This window comes from Monopterus albus, unplaced genomic scaffold (genome assembly GCF_001952655.1).
Source record: "Monopterus albus unplaced genomic scaffold, M_albus_1.0 scaffold270.1, whole genome shotgun sequence".
Classification (NCBI taxonomy): Eukaryota; Metazoa; Chordata; class Actinopteri; order Synbranchiformes; family Synbranchidae; genus Monopterus; species Monopterus albus.
Window position 1 is genome coordinate 373,094 of NW_018128150.1, and position 8,387 is coordinate 381,480.

General features: G+C 38.2%; 1 protein-coding gene across 3 annotated transcripts in view; it reads right to left on the bottom strand.

Annotated features, from left to right (window-relative positions):
• lrfn5a (leucine rich repeat and fibronectin type III domain containing 5a) overlaps positions 1–8,387 on the bottom strand; it is a 144,122-nt gene that overhangs the window by 81,132 nt on the left and 54,603 nt on the right. The gene's annotated exons all lie outside the window — the stretch shown is intronic.

Sequence of the window (8,387 nt, forward strand, 5' to 3'; positions counted from 1 at the left end):
CCACCCCCTGGCTTTGCTTCATCCTCCTACCCTCCTGCCCTGTTCTTCTTTTTTATGTCATTTTCCCATTTGGATTTTCTTCTCTTCTTTCCTGTCCATGCTTCACTTCTTCCCTCTATCCCTCCCTCCTTCTCGCTTTTCATCTTTCCTCCTTTAAAGGATAGAGGACACAGCTGAAATAAAGGCTGCTTCTGTACCAGCTGAGCAAGCAGGACGGAGGGATCAAAACGAAGCTGGGAGGAAAAGAATAAGGGCAAAGAGTAAGGTGAAAGGGAGACAGGGCTAAAAAGAAAGTAAAGAGGGGGCAAGGGGGTAGTAGTAGTAAAGGAAGAAGGTGGAAACCTGACGATAGAGAGATAGATTACAAAAAATGGTTGAGAATGGAGGCAGAAAAACAGGAAAAAGTGGATGAATGTGGAATAAAAGAGAAAGACGGAAGGAGATAAAGGTAAATGTCGAGGAGAGTTAGAGTGTACATCAATAGTGTGGTGGTGTCTGGTATCAGCAGGATCGCACACACGCACAAAGCATTATCACAGTCAGGCAATAATGAAATCTGCCTACAGCAGCACAAATACATGCACTACACTTTATCACATGAGCAATGTCTACCTTTCCTAAATCTGCCATCAGATTGCTATCACAGCTATGACTGTCTGTACTTAGTTTATTTAATTGGTTAATTGGTTAAATTTTAAATCTTATTTGACAACATAATTGATTTAGATACATACAGTAAATAGATAGATAACATAAAATAACTGATAGATATGGACTGTGGATACAGGTTACTAATTCTCCTCTCTCAACATGACCTTAGAAAAATGGAGAGTCATATGCAGGTAGAACAGAGCCTCTTTGTCAGTGACTAAAGTGATTGACTGGTGTTAATATGCAGGACCACACCCTGTTTTGCATGCAAAGGCATGAGCTTTGCATCCACTGGGGAAAAAGACATGCATGTGCTAGATGGGCAGATGGGCACATTCAGCAACCTGCATGTGTTTTAACCATCAATCATCATCTACTACTGTACCTTCTTCAAATATCTGTTTATTTATGAACTTCTTCACATTTTTAAATGTTGCTTCACCCTCAATACAAAACAAGCATCACCTATTTGCCTGCAAAGCGGAATCTACATAGTTCAAGGCTGTTATGTAGCTCCACACCAAACTTTGTTGCAGCAGCTATTTACAAACACAGACAAATAAAAGTCACCTACATCTGTCTATGCTAGAAATATATTTTATGTCTACCATTATTATATTTTTGTATCCCATTAAATTATTTACTATTCACAAGTCGTGTGTCATTCACTATCAAATCTATCTTTTTTAGCAATCTGACAATTTCAGCCACAGCAGCATTAAACTTTGATGAAATCCATGACAGCGCAAAGCATTAAAGTTGCACCAGACAAGAGAATTGGATAAACTGTGGGTCAGTTGTTAGGTTCCTGTAGAGTCCCTGTGTGAACAGACAACATGTGCAGTCTAATGAGTCTGCACCCCCTGGGCGAGACTACATCTACCGAGTTTTGGTGTGGACTCTGAAACCTGCATGTGTGTCCTATAATGAGACCGGGTAACTGGGGCGAAATGCCACAGTAACTGTACTCTGTGTGGGTTCCTGATGATGGAGAAAAGCTTGAACAATCCCCAATTCTGTCCATGAAAAATGTCTTTTAAAAATAATTACTTTCAATTATTCAATACCTTCTGAAACTGAACTAGCAAAAGACACAAGTAGGCTGCACAGCTGCAGGAAGTCTGCTGAGTTACAGCTTGTTTATTCTTGATTTTAGAGTTCACTGCATGGACAGACACCATATACTGTATTTATGTTTCATGTTGGATGTAGCCAACAAGATCATTCACAGTGCTATACAGGTTTAATGATAACACAAGGTGCATGGGGACATATAGTTTACCAGATGGCACCAATGCTTGAGTAGAGCTACGAAGTATTATAATGATGCATGATAACATGGATCACTGACTACTATAGATGTGAGTAAATAAATAATATTCACCTAAATTTGGCAGCAATGATCTCTGCTGTGAACAGCCACAGCCACTAGTGCAAATTGTTTTCATAGGTTTGGTTTCAAAGATTAGAAAACTCTTTATTGCCTAAAGGAAACATGCTCCAAAAGGCTGAAAGGTGTTTTTATTAAGTATATACATTACAACTACAAATCTGCTTCTGTGCTTTAAAAAATGTGGGAAAAACATATACAGTAATTGAATGTTTATGAGTTTAACCAAATTTAGTGTTAATTGTGTGGAAAGCAATACTTTAACTTTTCATTCCACTCATTAAACAGTGAGACTGCCTTGGCTGTACAGCTGGAAAACACACACAGATTCTCAAACATATGCACATGCACATATTGTAGTCCCTGTCAGAAGTACATGCAAAACAAACCTTTAACACTCTCAGACCTGGTCAAACAAGATTGTACATGCAGTCTGGATGTAAAAGAATTCATTTTTCTCATGGAGTCACATCTGTAAAGCTTGTTTGGGGTGTTTAATTGCAAAGGTGTAAAAACTGTGAAGCATAACAAACGGTGTGTGAGAGTGCTTGTGTGTAATGATTGACAGAGTCCATGGATTGAGCCCATTGCCAGCTTCTACTGAATTATTGAATCAGGTCAGGAAGCAGGAGGAGAACAGCATCTAAATTTGAGTATTTGCAGTCATCTGTTTGTCTGTGTACAACACTGCACTGCAGATTTACAGCTTAAGGTTTCTGTTCTATCCAGGCCTTTACAGAAGGAATTAATGGTTGCGCCTACTATTCATTTCTAATCTTATTCTTTTAAAAAAGGACCCTGTAATGAATACGGTCATATTCAGTGTTTCTTCCAAAGGTCCTATAAGTTTACAATCTTCAAGAAGCTTCAGAGACACTTTATTTTCTACTATCTTCAGATGAATGACTGGATCAGTCCTTTCATGATGATTTACCACATTTTTCATTCAACTAATCTAAAGAACATTTGTTTGAAGATTAGAGGCCAAAATCTGCATAATTTGAATGAAACTTCTCTGTTGTCTAAAGGTATTTGCAACATCACTGCTCCTGGCCTAGAAGCTATCATTTTGTCACACTAAAGACGCTACAGTAAATGTTTCTTTGCACTGATATGCATTCCTAGCTTCTTCTGTAAATGGTTTTTTTTTCTAGTTAGTCAGTTTACACCAGTACTCTCTGTTATACCAGTATCGGCTTATCGGACTTCCCTTTTGGACAACGCATTTTGGATTCCTTGAATGTGCTGTTTGCTGGTTCCTACCCTGGACTGTATTATCGACCTGTAAGTGCGTTTTGTGGTTAAACCGTGTCTTGTATCATTTTTGTTCGTTGTCAGTACTCTTAATAAAGAGACAGTGTTTCTTTACTTATCCTCGTCTGGCTATTTAATTGAGTTCACCCACGGCGTTATCGGCAGCTTCCCGCTCCAACCCTGACAAGTTGAACTATTTGTATTCTAGAACAAAGCTGGCCTGGCATCACTGTTTTAATTTTGCAGTGGTGTTATTCACTCTGTAGTGACTTCATCATTCACTCAGCAGCTTTGGTTACCATGGCACTATTAAATCAATCACATGTTGATATATGGCCAAATAGTACATTGTACCAATAAAACTCTATCAATAGCAACTGGCACTTTGGTACATTATGGTAATTGTATATTCATTTGCTAAATCATAAATTAGGCCTATTTATTAAAACCTTTCTGAGGTTGTACTGCTCTGCTGTAAAGAAAACCAAACTCAAATAGTTTGGACAGAGTGAAATAACAGATGACAACATGTCGTGTGTGTGTGTGTTGTGGGTCTCTCCAGCTGAACCATCTTTCATCTTTGCATCTGTCACTTTTTTCCACCTCACCCCTTCATCTCTGTGACTGTTACATGTCCCTCCTCTTCATCTCTCTCTCTCCACCTATCTGTCGACCCATCTCTGCCTACCAAACTCCCTCGCCCCCTAACCAGAGGCACCAAGATCAAACTTGGTTTTATATGTCAAGACCATTGATAAAAAAGGCTATGTGGCATTCACACTCCCTCATGAACCTTATTTTCACATTTTATTCTCAACAAACTGAGTTCTTGTCAGTGTATTCTGCAATGATGTTGCTGTTTGCAATGCATGAATCACATTTGCCTCCAGAGTTTTGGCATTTAGCAACAGTAGCTGTTATGGATGTCTCATCAAATCCGTAAGCAAATGTATCCAACGTGTCATTTAGTGGTGTCAACGAGGAATGAATGAAAGAAATGAACAAGAGGACTGGAGAGAGATGCTAATTGAGGTTGAAGGTAAAGAAACTGGTGTGTGAACATATGAGAAAAAAAACCTGAGATCTGTCCAACTGTCTAATAACAAACTATGTATTTACTTTTTGAGATGTTTTAGCTGATATGTCAACCAATATTAGCTCTTTGTAGATATAATGGCAGGGATGTATCTATCAGCCAATGAATGACAATAAAATGAAGTACAAAAAAGTGAAAAATGTTTTGAAAGTGTGGTAATATTCCAGATTGTCCATCACAGAGTTAATTTCTCAATGGTGATATGTTCTGCCTGAAACATTTCATAGTTGCAGTTAAAAGTGATAAGGGGATGTTACGGATTGGGAAAAGAAGTTTGTATTTTCTATGGGGTGTCAACAAAATACCATTTCAGAAAAACAAAAACGAAGGCTAAGCAAGTAAGAATACGAAAACAGAAGCAGGGCAAAGAAAGTGGGTACCCAGCTCTTCAGCATCAACCTACAACTCTGCACATTCAGCAACAACACACACAGTAAAGTAGCACTTAGTGCAGGCAGCGCTTCCTCTAAAATCCCAGTGCTAACAACTTAATAGCTATTTTCAGACAAACGGAGGCAGCAAATAGCAGCAAAAAAGACACAGCAAAAGGCCTTCTTGCTGGTTTTAGAGCCTTTCAGAGTGTCGTTTGAAAAACCTCCAAATACAGTAAAATGCTGCTACACCTTTTGGCTGAAAACCTGGAATATTTCATTTGAAGAGCAACATTAAAAGTCAGATGCCTCAAACACATTTAGATGTTTATACTTTGCTTGAATTGAATGCATCCATGTTTGTCTACACACTGAGGAGGATTTGTGACACAAAGTGTCAATAAGGAGCCACTGTGTAAAGTCAAGAATGCATGGCTCATGCTGCTTATGTTTCTCTTTTCAGTTCAATTCTGTAGCACATGACAGAGATTGTCTTACATGATATAATTTCAAAGAATTTAACTACTGCCTCATTATAAGCTGAGAAAAAAGTGAAATCCTGTCATGACGAATGCTTCCATAACCAGTGGGATCCAGAATATGGATTTTACTTCTTGATAAAAAAAAACATGACAAAAGAAATCTCCTGTGCCAAAATTAAGAAGAGTATGTTTTTGACAATCTGCTGGCTAAAAGAGATGGACACTACAGTACAGTATGTTCAAATGTTTGCACTGCTCAGAATGACCACAGTAATCTGTGGGAGGATGGTTGACTGTTGATCAATACCAGTGGCTCAATTTCTTAGCCAAGTGCTGAGATGTCTAGTTTTCATTTTCCAATATATATTCACAATTTTGGAACAATAACTTCCCTCTCAGCAGAATTACAACACACTCAAATCCAATATCTGTGTAGATTATTTGCGCATATGTTGACTTCATAGTTGCCGTGAATATCTATATGCAGAATGAAGAGCTTAACCAATCACACGTCTGTAGCTCAGAGTTGCTCTGAGCTCCAGATTTATAACCTCAGAAAGAATGTAGTGCTGACACAGAGGAGGTGTGATTTGGTACAAAACGTACTAATAAACACAATGATACTCATCTCTCATAATGTCTTCTGTCAGTTTATCGGTGAGTCTGACAGCATTGTTCCTATTGCAAAGTCTCTATACAACATGGCACAAGGTGATAATCATAGGTCAACAGTGTGGCAGACACACAGGCTGCATCTATTGGTTCATCTGCTGATTATCAGTTGCTTAATCCAAATCCAAATTAAAAACGTGATTTGCACAGATTGCAAATGGTGGCAGCGTCCACTTTGAAAAATAGTTGTTTGCAAATTGCAGATGCAGTTTTGTATGTTGTACAGGGGTCTTGCTCATGTCTGGGTCACAACTGAACATTAAGAAGATTACCATTATCTCATGTTGTAAATCGCAGCTTGCAAAACAGGTGCTAGGGTCATACTATTGGTCTTCTGTGACAAGGAACTTTATTTAAGGGACTTCATTTATTATTTATTTTATTTATAAACTGAAACACACACCGTTTCATGTCGGCTGGTTTACACCTATTGCTATATACTGTAACTGAAGAACATGTACACTAAAGGACATATGGTAGATTCATCTTGGAAGCACAGGTGTGTGCATTTAGTAATTACATTCACAGAATCTCACCCAGAAATACAAAAGTAGCTGAAATGGCAATTTGATCTAGCAGAATCATTTTCCTACAGAACAACTCAGCCACACAGCCTCTTTTATATCTCTTTCAGAAAGTGACTTGCCACTGGTCTTTAAATTGCTGCACACTCCTTTCAAGCATGGATGAAAAAGAGCAGCAATTGTAGCCAGTAATTTCGGCCTGGCCACAACCACAGTTCTTTTACCAGGTAGTCTGGGAATTTATCTGCAATTCAGCCTCTGAAGAGGCTGTTCTGACAGGAACATCCCTTTCTTTGAAACAGCCAACCTGTTAGTAGAGCAGACAGCTGCTTGGTAAGTCAGCACAGGCCTTATCACCTGAGGTGAAATAGAGTTTTATTTATTTATTTATTTATTTATTTCATTTTAACTTATTTATTTAATTTGGGATTTATGCCATTTCAATTTCATGAAACAGGTGTATGTGTAATCCAGTGACAAAAGTACTGTCATTTGTTCCAGACTGTTAAGTCCAGTGAGCTGCATTTTGGTAATTTGTCAGGCTGAATACACTTTTACAGGCCGGTCAGATGTTTACTGCACACACACACACACAAAGTAGCTAAATGTACAGTAGTCGTTTTTTCAGACAGTTTACAGATGGCATACAGAAAAGGAGAGATTATGTTCATTAATAAGAAACTTTTTCTGGCTGAGAAAAAAGGAGTCGTAATGATAATTTATATTTATTTTTCAGTCTTTTTATTAAGATATGACCAGAAAATACCGGAAATATGAACGCAATATTAAAAAACACAAAATGTCCAGAACCAAATGGCTTCCACAGTCCAAAGTCAGTATTTAGTGTGACCTCCATTTGCACTTACCACAGCTTGAATTCTCTTGGGGAGACTGTCTTTAACCCATGACAGACCCTCCAGCATGTTTCACTGAAGGCTGCAGCCTCTCATTCTTCCACCTCCCTCCAACTCTTTTTCTTAATACTGTGTACACATTTCCTATATTTTCTAGTGGTATTGTGATAAACAAATATATATACATAGTTATTATAACATTGCTAAAACAACTAATCTAATGGTGGCCTAAGACTTTTGCAAAGTACTGTCTGTGAGGTAAGTGTTACATTTGTTAATTGTAAGGTACTTCTTAAGTTTGGCCAAAGTAATTCTAGACTCAGCTTTGTTTTCCCTGTACTTTGGTGTACATTTGATCCATTGATACTGTAGAAATATTACGTTATGCAGCTTTAGTCATAAATACTCATAGGGAAAACCTCTGTCAGGCTGAAAACATCTCTCTGAATTGTCCATGTGAAAAAGAAATCTATTAATTGTAATTTTTCTCATCTCCCAGTGGGTACGGAAAGTATTCAGACCCCCTTAAATTTTTCACTCTTTGTTATATTGCAGGCATATGCTAAAATCATGTAAATTCATTTTTTTCCTCATTAATGTACACACAGCACCCCATATTGACAGAAAAACACAGAACTGTTGACATTTTTGCAGATTTATTAAAAAAGAAAAACTGAAATATCACATGGTCATAAGTATTCAGACCCTTTGCTGTGACACTCATATATTTAACTTAGGTACTGTCCATTTCTTCTGATCATCCCTGAGATGGTTCTACACCTTCATTTGAGTCCAGCTGTGTTTGATTATACTGATTGGACGTGATTAGGAAAGCCACACACCTGTCTATACAAGACCCTACAGCTCACAGTGCATGTCAAAGCAAATGAGAATCATGAGGTCAAAGGAACTGCCTGAAGAGCTCAGAGACAGAATTGTGGCAAGGCACAGATCTGGCCAAGGTTACAAAAAAATTTCTGCTGCACTTAAGGTTCCTAAGAGCACAGGGGCCTCCATAATCCTTAAATGGAAGACGTTTGGGACGACCACAACCCTTCCTAGAGCTGGCCGTCCGGCCAAACTGAACTATCGG